Source organism: Rhinolophus hipposideros, assembly GCF_964194185.1.
Source record: "Rhinolophus hipposideros genome assembly, chromosome: 20".
Lineage (NCBI taxonomy): Eukaryota > Metazoa > Chordata > Mammalia > Chiroptera > Rhinolophidae > Rhinolophus > Rhinolophus hipposideros.
Genome location: NC_138066.1, coordinates 27,942,591 through 27,962,374, shown reverse-complemented (window position 1 = coordinate 27,962,374; position 19,784 = coordinate 27,942,591).

Genomic DNA, 19,784 nt, shown 5'->3' with positions numbered 1-19,784 from the left:
TAAGTGATTAATAGCTTAGTGATAGTGTCAGCAGAAATAGAAGGCCAGGGCAAGAAGCAGGTATGAGTAGAGGTTATACACTTAATTTTGTTAGCACAGGTCTCCACTTCTCCAGTAGAGAGGCAAATACTAGAGAAAGTGGCATCACTACCTGAGTGCTAATTCGTGAAGCATTGTCTAAGTTGCCAAATAATGCTGTCACAGGCTCACAGATAAATTTTCCACTAAAATTATGAAGGAATTTATAATTTACTTTATTCTATACATACATACACTACTGCACACACACGCATGCAGTATACACACATGATTTGAGACTTCTAACTTTTTGCATAGACAAGAGCATACATATTTTAAGAATTCCATTACAGCACTTTAGTTGCACTGACTACCTGCAAAGACTATATTGATCCAATTTTAAAGTTCAATTTTAAACTCATTGAAAACAAGAACACGGCTATGCAATTCTTTCTATACAGTGCCTAGAGTAAAAAAAAATCACCCCAGAGATGTTTTCTGGGAATGAAATATTTTCTCTTCTCATTAATTGCTACTCCAAGGTACTACTCATGTATAAAAGGACATATAGAAAGTTTTAATTTCCCTACTTCACATTTGGAGAAATAACCTTTCCTTTGCCAAGAACTAATTTTATGTTGCCCCACGAGTTAATGCTTTAAAAAAAAAAAAAAAAGTCCAAGTCCACTGTGGATTTCTTTAGAAATCCACTTTGACTGGTAAGTCTCCCACAAATTCCTGAAGGATAATTTGAGTAGTCGTATATGTGTTTATAGAACCAAATAAATGAACATATAAATAAAAGAATGACTCTATATTGAAATAAGATATGAACCTGAAAACTCCGATCATTTTTCAAATGGGTTATTTCAAAGCATTCAGGTATTTAGTGCTAAGTACATTAATTATTCAATTTTATTAAACATTCTATTATTCCCTTTTTTGGTATCCTTTGGGTGGTGGGTACCATGTACATACAGCCACAGGTTCCACCTAATAATAAACATAAATATTTCATGAGCATTTACTTTGTGCTGCACACCTCTTACAGATTTATTATTTCATTTAATACTCACAAATAATCCAAGAGGTAGGTGCCAGATAATTCCCATTATACAAATGAAGAAGTTAAGAGACCTGCCTTGGGAGGTCACCACTTGGAAAATGGTGGAGCCCAAGACTAGAACCAAAGCGTGTTTGACTCCAAAGTTTACCTCCTAATCCTTACGCAGTATTGTTTCTGTGATCAGATTATGTGCAGACTTTCTGTTACTCTTAAGGAGTTTCTACTCATCTCAAAATAAACTCTCGGGTTTTGAAATGATTGTTTTGCCAGACAAAAACATGCAATCACCCTCCCACGGAATCTCTGTAGCGGTCCACCAATTGAGACTAGGAACAGCTCAGGAATCTGGAAGCATTTTTATCTACTTAAAATGTCTTTGATGTCCATGGTATGGGTGGATAGTGGGAAATGGAACCACATACCCAGCAGAACTGAGTTCAAAATAGAACTATTTATCTTATGAACTTATGTTGATCATGTCAATGCAGAGAACAGATCTCTTGCTTTCTTTTTTGAGATAAAAATGTTCAAGTCTTGCCCACAAAAGAGATGGCACTTTTCTTTCTCCTTCTTGTTTACTTAAATAAACTCTACAGGAACTGGGCATTATTGTCTTTGTAAAAGCAATTGTAAACTTGCTGAAAGTAATGATCCCAAAACGGGGCATGGCCACAGAATGAGAACACAATGTTTCCTCCATCGCGCTTAGAGACGCACCAAACCCGCTTTGAACTCCAACAGCCACTTGCACCTGGCCAGTAAATCTGCCGATGATAACGTTGGATGACTTCCAATTTGATGGACTCAATAGTCTCAGGGGAACCTCTCTCCCTGGACTTCTTTCTTGCTATTTATTTTCTAAGTTAAACTTAGTTTGGAAAGTTTTCTATACAGCGCTGATATGATGTGATTGATTTTTTTTCCCTCTAGGGTCACAGGGTAAGGTTTTGGATCGCCTCCACAACAAAATTAAAATTTCTGACTCTCCACTCTGGTTGTGCAATGAAAACAGCCATGAACTGAAAGTCAGGAAACTTGGGTTTCAATCTTCTTTCCTCTTTGTGGCCTTTCCAACCTCTCAGAGTGCCCATCTGTCAGTTCTCAGGGTCCTGTGTGTAGAGCCTTTACTATTCTTTGCTTTTATTCTATTTATAAGAATCCTAGCTGGGCTCATAGTATTAGAGAACTTAAACAAGACAACTTGGGGAAATAGCTAACACCACTACCCAAGCTACCAGCTGTCGGAAGCCTCTTTTTAAATAAATGTTCCCGAGTGCAGCATCTGTCAGTAAAGCCACTGACCTCTTACTGTGGACATTTATCTATTTCCCTGTGAAGAGAGTCACAGCATCTGGCTCAGAGACTGACTGCTGTGCAAAGGTTTTCTTCGCTTCCAATCAGAAATTCCAGCTTTGCGGTGTTTGCACACGCATGTGCACTCTTGTGGATCCAAAGCCAATGCACTAAGGAGGGTGAGGTGTCCAAGGAGATCCATAAAATCATAAATGGCAAATTGAATTTGGAAGTCAAGCAGCAGGAGCCAGAATTCCCACTTGTGGAGCCTTACTCTGCTGTGACTGACGTGACGTGACGTCAGTCCGAGACCTCAGTTCACAGTTTTATGTAACAGGACACAGAAGCAGCCAACTTTAGGGAAGACTGATAGGAAAGCCCAAGGGTGAGTCTTTCTGGGAACAGGAAGCAGGTACCGCTGTACCAACAAGGCTTTGGGATGGAGAATTTTGACAGGTTTTGTCGAAGCAATTGGGCTCCCTAGAGGCTGCCAAGAGGGAGTACTCCTGTCACATGGAGTATGCATTTCCTCAGTGCTTCTCTGCAACCAGGTCACGTAATCCAAAAAGGAACAGCTGTGCAGCTGTGTGACTTGTATTAACGCAGCAGATTCCTTTATAAGGGTCTGAACTCTCACATGATGGCTTAGAGCAGAGAAAAGGAGAAGTCTCTATATTTCTCTCTTTTCAAAATTCCTTTTTATTTACTTTGTAGTGGGATCACAGTCTTACCATCGTCAAACAAATTCTGTACATCAGTGAGGACATTGAGTCCCTGCGTCAGAACTACACAGGGGACTTATAAAAACTGCAGGTTTCTGGGCTCCACCCCAGACCTACTGCATTACTGCATCAGGATAATTAGTGTGGGGTGTGTGTGTGTGTGTGTGTGTGTGTGTGAGACGGAAGGTCAGGAATCTGAATTTTTTTTATCTGCGTCCCAAATGAAGTTTGAGATCTTCTGCTTAGCATTAATGTAGCAAGCTGTCGAGTATACAAGCCTCATTATGCCAACCCTCTGGGTAAAACCCATCACTGGTTCCCCTTTATCAACTATCTGGAACCTCAGCCTTACACACCAAGCTCCATATGAACTCATCTCTTTCTTCCTTGCCAGCCTCACCTCCAGCTTGGATCAAATTACAAATTACAAATACAAAACACTATTTCATGTTCCTCATGTCTTGTTGGCTTCAATTCTGGAGACTTGAGGTGATATCTACTCATCTTTCCTGACTGCCTCAGCATGCATCCCTGCTTTCCTGATATATCCTCTTCCATCATCAGACCACGCAGGCCTGGGTCCCCTTCTGCTGTCCCCATACAGCTCTATGCCGTGGTTTCTCAACCTGGGCACCTGAACATTTTGGGCTGGATGATTTTTTTATTGAGCTATAATTGGCAAATCACATGATGTAAGTTTTAGGTGCATAACATAATGATTCAATATGTGTGTATATTGTGAAATAAACACCACAATAAGCTTAATTACCACCCATCACCATATATAATTACAAAATTTTTTTTTCTTGTGATGAGAACTTTTAAGATCTATTCTCTTAGCATCTTTCAAATATACAATACAATATTATTATTTATGTTATTATTTATAGTCACCATACTATGCATTACATCCCCAGGACTTATTTTATTTTATTTATTTAAATTTTTTAGGACTTATTTATTTCATAACTAGAAGTTTGTGCCTTTTGTCCTCCTTCACCCATTTCATCCATCCCCCACCCCCTGCCTCTGGCAACTGCCAGTCTGTTCCCTGTATCTGAGTGTGGTTTGTTTGTTTGTTTGTTTGTTTTTGTTTTTGGATTCCACCTGTAAGTGAGATCAGATGATATTTGTTTTTCCCTGACTTATTTCACCTACCATAATGCCTTCATGGTCCATCAACATGGTTGCAAATGGCAGAATTTCCGTCTCTTTTATGGCCGAAAAATATTCCATTGTGTGTGGGTGATTCTTTGTTGTAGGGGACTGGCTTATCTATTGAAGGATCTTTAGCAGCATCTCTGGCTTCTCCCTATTATATTGCCAGTAGCAACTCCTCAATTGTCAGAACCAAAAATGTCTTCAGACATTGCCCAATGTCCCCTGGGGAGCAAAATTGTACCCAGTTGAGACCTCTGCTCTACGCATATGTTATAGCTCTCACCAAATAATCTAGAATGTAGCTGTTTGCTTGTTTACCTCCTCTAGGTTTCTGAGAACTTCTCAAGACTAGGGGCATACAAGATGAATCCCTGTGCCAAAGCACTAGATGCGTATAATATGCATTTCCTTCACAAAACTTTATTGAGGTGCTAGATGTCAGAAGACCTCAATTTTAGCTTACCTTGGTTGGCTCTACTGATTAAAATGTCGTGACTGTGGACAAATCAGTTATCCTCTTTGTGCCTCAGTTTCTCTCATTTGGAAAATGGGGATAATAACACCAGCCTTGCCTTGTCTGATTTTTATGTGGATGGAGTGAGAGTGAGTATGTGAATGTGTAAAGTGCAAAAAGAATCCTGGTTAGGACAACGTGTCCTAAGGGAGGCTCCTGTCATGTTTGTATTCTCTGGGCACAGAGTCGGGATGACATTGAATGTTCAGGTCTATTCAAACAATATAATTCTCTGTAACAATATCAGGAAGTTTCCTTTAATTCAAAACATTATAATTACAGAAAACCTTGTTGAAATAATTGAACCTGCAATAATTGAACCTGCAATACGGAATGAGACCAACACAATTACTAAATACCATGTTTCCCCGAAAATAAGACCTAACCGGACAATCAGCCTTTTGGAGCAAAAATTAATGTAAGACCCAGTCTTATTTTATAGTAAATTTTACTATAGTAGTATTTTACTATAAAATAAGACGGGGTCTTATGTAATATAATATAATATATAATATAATATAATATAATATAATATAATATAATATATAATATAATACAATACAATACCGGGTCTTATATTAGTTTTGCTCCAAAAGATGCATTAGAGCTGATTGTCCGGCTAGGTCTTATTTTCGGGGAAACGTGGCAGTTATCTTAAACATAGTGCCTTACAACACCTAGGATTCTCTAAGGGACAAATGCACTACCCCTGATGTCCGTCATGCCTCCATGGACCCAAGAAAGACTCAGGCTTCAGGGAGCCTTTTCTGCTCTAGGCCTGTCTGATGTTCTGTGTTCTCAAGGGGCTGCCAAACCCATTTTTTGTACCCTATTCTGGACTGGTTCTTTTATGCTCTGTGCTGTGATGGGTGTTTCCTTGTTTCCTGACCTTTAATATAAGTGATGGGAAATCAGCAGCTTTTACATCTGCAACAGCTCAGAATTCAGTCTTTGTAGGGAGTCTCATCCAGTCTTTGTAAAGGAGATTTTTTCTTCTAATACCTCCTGTGGAATCCCTCTCCAGTTATTTATTACCTTCAAGAAGGGTCTCTGTCTCTTCCTCTCTCTCTCTCTCTCCCCTTCCCTACTTTATGACTTCCTTTCACAATCTGTGCATTCTATCACTGCTGCCTCTGTTCTCCTAGCACTGTGGTGGGCTGGCTTATATATCTCTCTCCCTCTTTTTTCCAGATTGAGTTCAGCTGAGAAGGACCCCTGTCACGTGGAAGTGTACTGTGACGCTTGGTGTGTGCCACCATCACTCTCCTCCAACTGCAGCTGGCCCCGGCTATCGCATTAACTATTTCTTGCTCTGAACGTGTCAGCTGCAAAAGCACTCACAAATTGTAAAATTCTATACAAATGAGTCAAAAACTCCTATACCCATATACTTTTAGGGCTGCCAGAGTGCTTGAAAAATATCTAGTCTACTGTGTTTCCCCAAAAATAAGACCTAGCCGGACAATCAGCTCTAATGCGTCTTTCGGAGCAAAAATTAATATAAGACCCGGTCTTATAGCAAAATAGACCGGGTATTATGTTATATTTATTATATTATAGACCCAGTCTTATATTATAGTAAAATAAGAACGAGTCTTAATTTTTGCTCCAAAAGATGCATTAGAGCTGATTGTCTGGCTAGGTCTTATTTTCGGGGAAACACGGTAGCTCTTTCATTTTAAACTTGAGAACACTGAAGTCTGAGCAGGTTAAATGACTCACACATTACTATTTTCTTTGCAGTTTCCACCACCTCAGAAAGCCAATCTGAATTACTCTGTTACTTTTTTTAATGCATCAGAGCTAATCTTTATTTTCCAACTATTCTTATACTTCATGATCCTTTCTTTAAGTTTAAAGTGATAATTTCCTTTCAATACAGGGTTTGGGGATGTGTCATCTGAAAGAGGTGATATATGGTTAAAATAGTGAATTCTGTGTATCTGTTTTCATAGTAGCATCTGGTTTAGAGTGATGAACAGGTTTGTGTGTGTGTGTGTGTGTGTGTGTTTTATCCCCAAGACACAATTTCTTTTCATGCAAATTGAGAATAGCTCTAATTCGATTCCAAATTTTTTTCTTATAATTTCTTTTAAAAACTTCTTAGATTACCAGGATTTGTTTGTAACAGGACTGCTGTGTGTGGACATTGGCACTGTTCATTAGCTACTAAAATTTTTCTATTTGAGAATTTGGGACAATTTGCAATATGGATGCACCTGTTTATTAGTTTACCTCAAGAGCTCATTGAGGGCTTTGTTGAGAAGCTTTTGGCAGCCTGCTGTAGCCTGAGAGTCTAGGGTTGCTCATTGCTGATTCAAAAAGTGTTTCCTGGGGGACTTGGATCAGTGACAAGTAAAATAGGTGTGTGTGTTCCGGGGGATGGGGAGGTCCAGGGGAGACTGACATAGGATTTCAAACCTTTGTTTTGCTAAGCAAGTATTTTATTTCATTTTTTTTAAAGAAGACCATCATCATCCACAACCATGACTGTTTCTTAAAAGCGAGAGTTCTTTAAGATGGAAGAAAAAGCAGGGTATAATCTCACCACATGCTTTTTATTTTTGACATTTGAGTGCATGTCTCCAAATTGGCATTTGGAAACCACCAGATTTAGGTTAATTAATCCAAGAATTAAAGATGTGAATTATAATGTCAAATCCTGTACAAAAGAAAATAGAGAATCCAAATTCTTTGATTTGTGTTAGTATTAACGATTGCTCATATTGTGTGTCTCTTTAGTGGGGTCAAGGCATTATTTATATCGGAAGTTTCTAGATTATTAGAGAGAAAATATAGTGAAATCAGTATGCCCAGACACATAGGTCTGGACAAGAGAATTTCTAACTTTGCCACACTCCATCAACCACTTAGCCTGTTTGTTTCTTCATCTTTAAAAGAAGGATCTATTTCACAGGCTATTCTATGAAATGAAATAATAAATTTGAAAGCATTTCACAAACTATAAAGTGGTCTGTAGCTGTGACATTTTGTCAGTATCTCCAAAGTTTGTGAACTTTTTCTTTAGTCAAAACATTATCAAGGCTGTGTTAATCTGTCTACAATGTCTGATGAACCTTATCAAAATACATTTTATGTAAGAGACTACATAAAGTATATGTCAGGCCTGGCATAACATAGGCAGTCGATTATTTTTAATTCCCTTTACCCAGTAAAAGTACATTTTAACTCTCCAGATAATGTAATGCCAAACATTTTGCAATTATAAGTGACAGGCAAACTGCATCTATGATCTTTTTGAACTTTTCTTGGATACATGAGTGAATAGGAAATCAAAATAACCTTTAGGTTATGAAAGCTTTCAACTCAGCTGTACACCAGCTTTTTTACTCCACTTCCTCCTATCTTTCCTCTGCGCCCTCTAGCGACTGAAAGTCTGTATTAAATTAGCAAACTTAATTGTTTTGATCAAAAATACAACTTTCCCCAGTCTGTGACTGAAAGTTATAACACACAAAGTACCACTTTAAGGAATTATGGTATCCTCCTTCCTTTTTAATGGCTCCCAGGAACCCTAGTCATAATGTAAAAATTATATATTATAGATAGATATAAGTAGAAAATAAAAAATGTTAACTCCACTTTCAATAGAAATGTCAACACTTTGCTATGTCTTCAATTTTCTCATGCTGTATATAATTTTTACAAACTTGTTTTTAGCACTATCCATATATGGCAAACATCTTTCCATGTCATGGACCACCAGAAAAGGCTACATGGTGTTCCATTGCAAGAATGCCCTGTAATATCTTTTATATCTTTATAAAGTGCACATTCAATATGCTTTCAGCTTTTCTCGTTGCTGGTTTTGTTTTGTTTGTTTTTTGTTTTTTTACTTTTTCTCTTCTGAGCAATCTAAGTGCCCACCAATAGACAATTGGATAAAAAAGATGTAGTACACATATACAATAGAATGTCACTCGGCTGTAAAAAAGAATGAATCTTACCATTTGCGAGAACGTGAATGAACCTAGAGTGTATTATGTTAAATGAAATAAGTCAGACTAAGAAAGACAAATAACACGTAATCTCACTTATGCATGGAACCTAAAGAACAAAGTAAACAAACAAAACAGAAACAGACTCATATATACCGAGAACAAACTGATGGTTGCCAGAGGGGAGGGGAGTTGGGAGGCTGGGTGAAAAGGGTGAAGGGATTAAGAAATACAAATTGGCAGTTACAATGGGGATGTAAAGTACAGCATAGAAAATATAGTCAGTAATATTGTAATAACTATGTATAATGCCAGGTGGGTACTAGATTAATTGGGGGGATCACTTTGCAAATTATATAAAAGTCTAACCACTATGTTGTCCACCTGAAATTATTATATAAAATAATGTTGAATGTCAACTGTAACTGAAAATTTTTTTCTCTTCTGACCCATATTCTCCATAAAGATATATCAGAAGCTAGAGCCAACAATGATAGTACTCCATGATTAATATTGGGGGCTAAAAATGATGCACCAGTACTCAAGATCACAATATACTATATTGCCAAGTATTTCTCCTGCCTCTCTCCATTTCCAGAACTGCTTATCCTTTTCTACTAACTTGCATAAAAATATATCTATCATAAGCAAAGGGCATAGAATTACATTTGCCATGTTCAACCCCCAATGAAGCAATGACTGACTGTCCTATATTATACGAAAAATCCCAATTAGTGAAGCTCAAGATAAATTTGAGAGCTCTCTCAAGATTCATAGGAAAATAATTAATAATTGAAAATAATGAAAGAGCAGGTAAGCAATAAGGAGTCCAACAGGTATAGTCTGTGTAAAGTAAAAATTCCAGAATAGGAAATGGGATGAAGAGAATACAGGCAAAAATAAGAGCAACAGAAGAAGAAATTATTGAGCTCAAGAAATAATTGAGTTTGAAGTTTTAAAAAGATTAACTGACAATAAATGAAACATATGTCTAAGTAGGTCCAGGTGAAATTCTTGAATATAAAAGAGAAGTCAAATTTTCTGTTTGAGGCTTTTAAGAGAAAACCAGTAGTTTTTCTAGAGAAGGATACAAGTCTAGCTCTTCTCCATAAAGCTAAATGCCAATCCTGAACATTTATAGAACTTTGAAGATAAATCAAAATTAAGAACTCAAGGATAGTGAAGACATAGTTTTTAAGTACTAAAAATGAGGAAAGAAATCACACTTTGCAAACATTTTGCAAGGTAAAAATATTATTCTTGAAAGAGATGTTATGTTGTAAACCACAATAATAGTAATTCAGGTTTTCATGCCAAAATAATACAAGCAAACTCAGGAAATAGCAGAGGTTAGTGAGAGGCGGTACATAATTTTTTATTTTAAATTTTATACAGGGAAAATTGTAATAGCAATTTTTACAGAAATAATTGTTTTGTTCTTGATATTAATACATATGATATGTACATTCAAAAACAACCATTAGTAGGAATTTCTTCTCTCTCTTTTTAATTTTTTTTATTTTTACTTTTTCTTCTTTTGTGAGAAAGGCAGTTGTCTATTCCTGCATAACAAACCATCCCAAATCTTAGTGGCTTCAGGCAACCATCATTGTTTATTCTGCTTGTGAATTCACAGGGCTCAGTGGGGCCAGTTCATCTCTTCTCCATGCAGTGTTAGCTGGGGTGGGCTACTGGATCTACTTTCAAGATGACACACTGGTAGAGCTGGCAAATTAGTGCTAACTGCCAACTGGGAGCTCAGCCAGGGCTATGGGCCAGGGGCCTTTCCAAGGGACTTTCTTCACAGGCTGCTTGGGCTTCCTCCTGTCATGGTGTCTGGAAGACAGGAAGCTGTCCTGATGATCTGGTTTTGGAAGTTACAGAGCATTGCTTCCGATGTGGTCAGAAGCCCACTCTGATGCAGGATGAAGGGGCCTAGATGCTACCTCTTGGTGGGACAAGTGTGAAAGTCACATCAGAAAAGATTATGTGGGATAAGATATCTTGTTGCGGCCATTTTTTTTTGAAAACTACCATTTGTCCACTTTCAAATTACTGAAGGAGAACAAAGTATTTTAAAATCTACTCATCCATGGCCTTATTTATTTACCTTAATAGTTATGAGAAATGGCTAGGATTTAGAAAGATCTGGATTTGAATCCTGTTTGTAATATTTACTTTCTGTATATCTACAGATGTGTCATTTAGGTTTTCTTTTTCTTAACCACCTGTTAAATGGAAAAATTGATATACGACTCAGAGGTTGTGATGAGAAATGTACTTTTAAGTACTGAGCATTAACCCTACTCATATTAAACAGTCAATAAATGGTAGTTTTAAAAAATACAAGGATGGCTGTGTTATCACTGTTTACATTGTACCAGAAGTTCTAGCCCAGTGATTTTCAAGTTTATTTTTAGCAGTAGAACTCGTATTCCCTCATAAACTCTTTTGCAGAGCCCCAGTGTAGAAAACCGGTGAAAGCGTAGCTCTTGTTTGTGAAGCAAGAATTGGGGTCCTAGAACTCTACCTACTAGTTTACCCTCCTTCCCACGATGGAGCCAAAGGCATCTCCTCGGACATGTTGAAAACCACTGTTTCAGCCCACATAGTAACCTGGAAAAGGAAAATAATTGGTACAGCTATTGGAAAAGCTACGGCGAATTTATCTTTCTTATTTCTCCTGAAAATAAGATTGTCTATGTAGAAAATTGAGGAGGACAACTTACAAACTAACGGAACAACTAAAAGAATGTAGTATGGTGGTGGTCAGTTGATATGAATATATATTCACATATACGAGGTCAGAAAATTAAGTTTGCGAACTCACCCTAGAAAAAGAGTGACATACCTCATTACTAAATATCACTACAGTCACCTTCAAAGTCCTCCCCTTGGGAAGCTATGCACCGATGCCAGCATGCAGTTCACGCTTCAAAGCAATTTTGGAACTCTTTTTCTGGCCATCAGAGTTGTCGTCATTTTACCCTTATGTCCTCAATGGCATCAAAATATCTTCCTTCCAATATTTCCTTTATCTTCCGGTAAAGAAAGAAGTCCTTGGGGGCCAGGTCAGGTGAGTAGAGAGGGTGTTCCAATACAGTTATTTGTTTACTGGCTAAAAACTCCCTCACAGACAGTGCCGTGTGAACTGGTGCATTGTCTTGAGGCAAGAGCCATGAATTGTTGGTGAAAAGTTCAGGTCGTCTAACTTTTTCACGCAGCCTTTTCAGCACTTCCAAATAGTCCACTTGGTTAGCTGTTTGTCCAGTTGGTACAAATTCATAATGAATAATCCCTCTGATATCAAAAAAGGTTAGCAACATCGTTGCAACAAGTTCGTGAACTTAATTGTCAGACTTTGTATTTGCATACATATATATATACATGTGTATGTACATCTATGTATGTATACATACAATTCATATGTATATATATGAAGAGCAACAGAATTCTTATATTGCTTCACAGAACAGATACGTATGTGCCAGGTGTGTGTTGGTAACCGGGGAGGCTGGTGAGAGGAATGAAAGGCCTTTGCTGCTGAACTTACGCTATGATGGAGGAGACAGATGCCTCCCGAGTTCCAGATCAAGATCAGTGCTGGAAAGCAATTCGCCTTTGTTTGCTTTGTATTGTTTTCCACTGGTCCCTACTGGGGCACAGGTCCAGTCACATGTGGCAATACATTTTATACATGATAAAAGAAACAAAAGCCTGAGATAGCAAATAAAAGAGCCTTGGGGAGGAGAGTCTGTGGAAAGGAGATTCAGGCTGATACCTGAAGGACGAGAATGAGTGAAGAGCGTGGGGATGGCCGTTGAGGCAGAGAAAATGGCGAGGGCCATGATTCTGAGGTGAGGAAATACCGTGTTTCCCCGAAAATACGACCTAGCTGGACAATCAGCTCTAATGCGTCTTTTGCAGCAAAAATGAATATAAGACCTGGTCTTATTTTACTATAATATGAGACCGGGTATAATATAATATAACATAATATAATATATAATATAATATAATAAATATAATATAATATAATACAATGTAATATAATGCATTATAAGACTGGGTCTTATATTAACTTTTGCTCCAAAAGACGCATTAGAGCTGAATGTTCGGCTAGGTCTTATTTTTGGGGAAACACGGTACTTAGCATGGCCCAGAAACTAAAGAGAGACAGACTGGAGCCCGATGAGTGAGGGGAGGGTGGAGAAGATGGGGATGGAGATACAGGAATGAATGGCCAGGCAGATGGCACAAGATTCTGCAGGCTAGGGTGAGAGGACAGGATGTTATTTAATGCAGTGCAAAGTCTGTGAACTATTATTATAAAGAGAAGAGTGACAGGATCAACTCAGCATTTTACATTTTACTACAGCTCTCTCTGTCTGTCTGTGTGGAGAATGGACTCCAGCAGGGAGCTCAACCAGTTAGAAGGCCCCTGAGCAGTCAGGGGAATAGTGGTGGTTGCTTCGTCTAGGGTGGGCAGTGCAGATAGAAAGAAGTCAATGAATTCAAGCTATGTGGGCAGTTGAAAGAGCAAAAATTGTTGACTAATTATATATAGGGTTTGAAGAAAAGAGATGAGTATCATTGTAAGGTTTTCAAACTTCCAAAGAAATCTGATTTGTCCACATGGACACACCACCCTAGTGAGATAGTGAGGCTGGAACTGGTCTAAATTAAGTCAACTAGTCACCAGAAGCGTCGTCTACATGCCCAGAGAAAGACAGCCAGGCTTCGGATCCAAACGTGAGACCTCCACTGTAAGACAGGATTCCAGGTGTACGGGGAAAAAAAAGGCACCGATATTTATGCTGATTAATATGAGAGTGCAGCATTGCAGGCTGGGGAGCACAGCCACCCACGGGAAACCTTAGACTCTCGGTCTGAAATGCCCTAATGCTGAACTCAGATCCCCTGCAGTGATTAGTCAGGGCAGCGGAAGGGACTTGTAATACAATACTTCCAGCGCTCTCTGGAATCCCCTTACTGGAAGGAAGGTGGATGATGACTTTATTCTCTGATCCCTGCCAAGATCCAAGCATACCTAGTTTTCTGAGCTGTCAATTTCATTCAATAACATTCACAGAAAAAATACGTCACAACAGGCAAAGCTATAAATTCGTCTTTCCTAACACCTGATTCCTATCTTATTTATTTCATTTATACTAGCAGGTGAAATACACGACGGACGCTTGGTCCTTAGGGATCTGCAACAACATGGTTTGCTAACTGAATACCCAAGTTATTACCCAAGACATCGCTTCTTTGTGCCTCAATTCTCTCATCTATAGAAATGGTGGGTTAGATAATGTAGAACACACACATAAAATTATTTCTCTAATTAATGGTGTTCATGTAGATAGCTCGCTAAGAATGAGAATTTGTATCTGATGCATCTTTTTACCCTACAGGAGCCGGGATGGCCATAAAACATCAAGTCTCATTCTTAAGGAAGTTTCAGGTCATTTATTTGATTTATTCTTGTATCTATTAATGTAGTCACTTGTTTGGTAAATATCGATCAATGGTTAATAAATAGTCATCAAACAAATGAGTACATGAATAAATAACTAAGAGAGTAAATGAACTCAATGCGATATCAGTCTTTTTTCAGTATTACATTTTATAGTTTTATGGCTGTAATTGTTCATGGAAAGTCTTTCAGGAGTGAAAACCTTTACAGATATAATTGGGTTAGAAGCTGTATTCACAGCTTCACGTCTGTAGGTCCTATATCATTAACAGGTGACCAGCACGGAGTAAGCAAGCTCTGGAATCATGAACAGAACAGGCTCCAAACCTCAGCTCTGCCTTTGACCTACCCATGTGACCTTGGACAAGTGACTTCAGTTCTCCAAAATTTCAGTTTCTTCATGTAAAATCTGGAGATTATAATAGAACTGATTTCAGAGTGGTATTGTGAGTATTAAAAGAAAACACTTAGTATAATTTCTAGTTCATAAGGAATATTCTGCAGGCTTAAACTATTATTAACCAACTTACAGGTTATTATTTTATAAGCTTTGGAGCCCAGTAACAGCGAAGTCACCCTTCTTTACATCTCCACTGCCCTAGCAAGATAAAACTTGAGCATTTCAGTAGGAACAGACATTCAACTGAATAGAACTGAATGGATTTGGATGGCCACAGAAACAAATTAAAATCCACTCATCTGCAGAATTTAGAGATGCCTATTGAGACAATATATTCCATAAGTATTCACTTTCACTTTCCACGGTGCTTTTATTTGTATTATCTGTGTATTCCTCTCAGCAAATCCTTGAGATAAATATTATCATTTTTATACCACTGTTGAGTAAAGAGTTTTTAAAAATGAAAGTGATTTGCCCAGTTCTTAAAGTGACTAGAAGTCAGATTGCAAAGCTAGTTTTTGGGACCATGACTCTATCTTGGGGAGTCCACAAACCAAATTAGTTCTGTACTATGAAAAACATCCCTAGGGAAAGTGAGAAGTTCTGATCTTTACCCAGATGTTTTATCTATGATACCATGTATTTTATTCGCTTCTCAGTTGCTCCGTGCCTAGTAGCTTTTACTGGTAAATAAGAACAGATGTGCTTTTAGTGCCCCAATTGAAAAACAAATGAACAAAAAACCACTGATCAATCGCAATGGGCAATCTGTGTATGTTCTCTGTGCAAAATTAGGCATTTGTGAACATTCATTCATTCATTTTTCATAGTATACCAGAATGGTGCTTTCATTTACTTCAGCTATTTTTTAATGGCAATTATAGTATTATACCTTTATTAGAATTATTTTGTTTAAATTACAAATATACAGAAAAGTTCAGAGAATAGTATAACACACATGAACCCACCACTCAGCCTGTACAATAATATTGTGCTTTATTTGCTTCATATTTTTTTAAAAGATAAAATGTTACAGCTACTACTGAAGTTAACATGAATCGTCCCCATTCAGTTTTCAGTTTTCAGGGCAGTGTATAGTCCATCAACACTATGAAGTGTCATTATGCAACTTGCTTTCTTCATTTAACAGTGTTTTCAAGATTTATTATTCATGATGTACAAGTAGATTCTTTTTTTAATTTCGAAAGCTAGGTAATGAATATACCACAATTCATTTGTTTATTCTGTGGTTGGTGGGTATTTACGCTGTTTCCAATTGTTTGTAGCTAAAACAATGTAGCTAAAACAATGCAATATTAGCAGTTTTCTCAAGTATACTCACAGAAGTGGAACTATATTGGGCCAGACAGTATGTGTATCCTCAAATTTAATAGGACTTTTCTAGTTGTTTTTCAAACTATTTTTTACATTTTAACCAGAACATTTTCTATCAGAGCTTTTATTTCGCTGTATGTTCACGAACACCCAATTTTTAAATTTTTGTCAGTTTTATGTAAATGAAATGGTGTAATTTATTTTGCATTCCCCCAGTTACTGTGGCAGTTGAACAGCTTTTCACATGTTTATATGCCATTTGGGTTTTTTCACTGTTCATATTTTCAATTGCATTATTTGGGTTTTTCTTATTGATTTCTAGAAGTTCTATGTGTATTGTCAACATAGATCCTTTGTTGGCTGTGTGACTAACAAATATCTTTTACCAATCTACGTGTTGGGCTTTAATTATCTATAGTGTGTAGTGGGATGAGAGTTCTTGCTTTCTAATGTACACAACAATCATTTCTTTTATGGTTTGTGTTGTTCTATGTCTTTAAGAAAAAATTTTTTTTAACTCTTAGGTCATAAAAGTTTCCTGTTATACAATCTTAAAATTTCAGCATTTTTCCTTAGACAATTCTTTTATACACCTGGAATTTATATTTCTGTATGGTGTGATACAGGGATCTCATTTTTGTATAAAGATACCGTTCCAACACCATTTTTTTAAAGTTGTCCTTTTTTATATGTCAAGTTTCAATATACATGAGGATTTTTGTTGTTTTATTATTATTTTTTTCCCTAGACCTGGATCAATATCGCACTATTTTGTTATAATCCCTAATATCTGATAGGCCAGGTTTCTTCTCCCCGCCCTCCACACTTCAAAAAATTCCTTTCCTACATTTTCAAATTGCTTAATCCCTACACCTACCTTTCCTGTAAGCTTTAGAATTGGTGTGTCAAGTTCCTTGAACACCCTTAAGGATTTTTATTTAAATCTCATTGGATTTATAGTTTGGATTGATAGGAATGGTCATCGTTAAAATGTTAAGTATGTCAGAGGGGTAGTGGATAGGGGGGAGGAAGGTTGTCACTGTGTGAGAGATATAAATGATAAATGTCTAACTATTACGTTGTTTTATGCACCTGAAACTAATAAAAAAATGGAAAAAAAGTAAAAAAATAAATGTTAATCCTAATCCATGAGTATGGCATTCATCAGGAGCAAGTGCAGAAAACAAGAAGCCTCTAGGTATTTTAAACAGAAAGGAATTTGATGCAAGGAATTAGCTGCTGGCTATGTTCCTGAAGTAAATGTGTATTTGCTTTGTTTTGTCTTTTAGTTTTCAAATATATGGGGTGCAAAATTGGCTATTTTTGTAACATTTTTCTTTCTTTCGTTTCTGCCTTGTCACCAGAAAATAATATAAATTCTTTCATGTTTATTGAAAACATCTTTTGTGGCTTAAGGGATCATTAATTCTAATGAATGTTTTATGAGAGTTTGCAAATAATATGTGTGTTCTATTTATTAGGTTTTGGGTTCTATACATGCCCTTTAGATCAAGCATATGAATCATATGCTGAAGTCTTCCATGTCTTTACCAATTTTTTGTCTGCTTGATCAATCCATTTCCTGGAAAAGAGCCTTAAAATGTTCTTACTGTAATTGTGAATTTGCTGATTTTTCCTTTTACTGATGACAATTTTTGCCTTACGTATTTTAGATTATGCTGTGAAATGAATATACATTGAAGATTTCAGAATTTCAGAAAATTGTGTCCTTTATCATTAATTCATGAACTTCCTTCTGTTCATTTTTTTTCTTGATTCAAAGTCTATTTTGTCCGATATTTTTAGAGCCACACCAGCCTTCTTTTGTTTAGGGTTTACGTACTTGTGTACATTTTCCATACATTTACCTCTACATTTTGTGAGTAATTATATTTAGTTATGTCTCCTATAAACACATATACCTGGGTTTTCTTGGAATTTTTATTTTGAATAATTTCAAATATACAGAAAATTTGAAGGACTAGAACAAGAAAAATATAACTACCCTTCATCTAAATTAATTAGTTGTTTATACTTCGTCACTTTTGCTTCTTTTTCTATCTACATATCAATTACATATTTTTTTTACTTAATTATTTGAATGTAAATTGCAGAAATCTGGAGTGGTTACCAGATTACCCTTCCTTTACTTTCATGTATTTAAACTATGTATTTAAGACTATTTTTGGTATATTTTATCCAGCATTTCAATGTTTGAGGCCAGGAGCTTCAGCTTTAACTGTTATATTGCTGTAAATTTCTCTATAGAGTGTTTTTCACAAAGGAAACAGGCTGGCCTAATCACCGGCAAACGCTGAAGGAGAACAGGATTTTTTAGACCGCTTTCCTATACTTTTCTAAACCTTTGCACACACAAAAAACTATTTTTTAATATGATTCTTTTTTCCATTAACCGTAATAAAATAAACATGGGTGTAAATCTCAACATACCCCAATATCCAGGTATTCTACCTTCTGAGTTTAGTAGGTAAACACACTTTTAAACACAAGCAATTAATACACCTTAAGTTTCCTGCCTTATATATCTTGCATAATGCCATTTATACTCTCAAGCTTGTCTTCATTAATCTATTGTTATATTGTGATAAAGGTGTAGTTTCATTAAAGCACACCTTTATAATGGGATTCCTTCAAGATACTTGAAAACACTTCAGAGCCAGTGATTTTTGGTGAAATTCCTTTTTTAAACAACCGAATTTTAATTTAAATATAATATAATTTTTATAAAGATGAGACAACTTAAAAGCCTTTCTCCCTTCAAAGGCTTTATAAAAACAGTAGGGAAGTCTGTCTCTAATCTCTTGTGCATTTAGTCCAAGAAAATACAACACCCTTCCTCCCATCCTCATTAAACAAAACAGAACCAGCATTGTATTGAATAAAGCAGTAATTTAACTATGCTACCAAATCGGACCTTATTTCTCACCTTGGAAACTGGCAATAACATAGAATTTGCCATCAACTTCAAGGCTTTCTTTCAGGTACAGAACGAGAAACACTTCAATATAGTCATTAAACAAGTAGGAATTTTTATGGTATGTTTACTTTGACAGGAACTGTGCAAACATGTTCTATGTTTATTTCATGTAGTCTCCTTCATTCTAACTAGTTGCACAATCCTTACCCCATTTTACAGATTAGGAAACACGGGTTTCCAGAATTTATTGGCACTTGTATGGTGTTATATTGTTTTGATGTTTAAGCTACCTACTTTATTCAAGGCCAAGTACAGTCTGGTGGTAAGAAATATAGTAATACTCAAGGGACCTGAGGGAACAAAAACAACTTTGAGTTGAAAAAGATCTAAATTATTCAAGCTGCAGGAATCCTTGATGGATACCACAATAACCTTTAGATCGTCTTTCACCCTTCAGGGTGGCAAATTACCTTGTAGATCCATTATATAGTAGGTTTCTTCATCCTTTCCGTGCCATGGGCCCCTTCGGCCTTCTGGTGAATCTCATGGACACGTTCTCAGTAATGTTTTAAAATCCGTAACAAAAAGAATAGAAATCATAGTGAAATATAGTTCTAGCATCCGACCCCTGTGATTTTTGAGTAAGTCTGCGTTGTCCATCTCACCTCCCCAAACCGCTCAGAAACTTTCCCTATCTTCAGAGAAGGTAAAGGAGAAACACCCAAGCAGGTCTGGAGGGTATGGGGTGGGAGGAGTACGGGCTACTGAAATGTTTCTAGTGTCTGAGATGACATTCGTGTCTTCCTTCTTCCTTCCGTCTATAAAGAAGCCTCCCCCCCCCCCCGTCCCCACCATTTCCTTAGCCCTTCCATCTTTCCCCTGATCAAGTCCAATATTTC